Source organism: Seriola lalandi, unplaced genomic scaffold (genome assembly GCF_002814215.2).
Source record: "Seriola lalandi dorsalis isolate HSWRI2012SDOR001 ecotype SW California unplaced genomic scaffold, Sedor1 jcf7180002054975, whole genome shotgun sequence".
NCBI lineage: Eukaryota > Metazoa > Chordata > Actinopteri > Carangiformes > Carangidae > Seriola > Seriola lalandi.
In genome coordinates this window covers 910,961-911,608 of record NW_019525525.1, presented here as the reverse complement: position 1 = coordinate 911,608, position 648 = coordinate 910,961, and the positions used below count along the sequence as shown (strand labels likewise).

The 648-nt window shown below is 61.0% G+C and overlaps 1 gene segment (V, D, J or C); it reads right to left on the bottom strand.

Moving 5' to 3' along the window:
* Nucleotides 1-648, bottom strand: part of LOC147817310 (immunoglobulin heavy variable 3-30-3-like) — a 2,943-nt gene that overhangs the window by 629 nt on the left and 1,666 nt on the right.

The window sequence follows — 648 nt, the reverse complement described above, 5'->3', positions numbered from 1 at the left end:
AGGGGAGTAAAGGTTCTGGACAACGAGGTCGCTGGGGCTTGGGCTGGAAGCAGTGGACCTTGGACTTTGGCTTGGGCTGGAAGCGAGAAACTTGGGGCTGGGGCCGAGGCCGAGCCTCCCCATGGCGACGGGAGCCGTGATTAGCTCGCCTTCTTTGGCCTCCACGAGATCCCCTGAAAATAGCCAGGCGAGTTCCCCAGAAAGGGGACATTTCAGGGTCCTCTAGGTCAGAGTCCTCCAGGTCCGAGTCCGAAAAAGGATCAGCCAGCGTACAAACGCGTTTGTACGCTGGCTGATCCTTTTTCGGACTCGGACCTGGAGGACTCTGACCTAGAGGACCCTGAAATGTCCCCTTTCTGGGGAACTCGCCTGGCTATTTTCAGGGGATCTCGTGGAGGCCAAAGAAGGCGAGCTAATCACGGCTCCCGTCGCCATGGGGAGGCTCGGCCTCGGCCCCAGCCCCAAGTTTCTCGCTTCCAGCCCAAGCCCCAGCGACCTCGTTGTCCAGAACCTTTACTCCCCTGTGGGAAGGAGTCCTCGCCAACTACCCTGGCTGACGCATCAGCTGTTCCAGCGTCGGGGGTTCCAGTTGGCGTTTCATCGGCTCCTGCCCCACTTCCCGGGTCGACCATCCCGGCCGGCGCATCA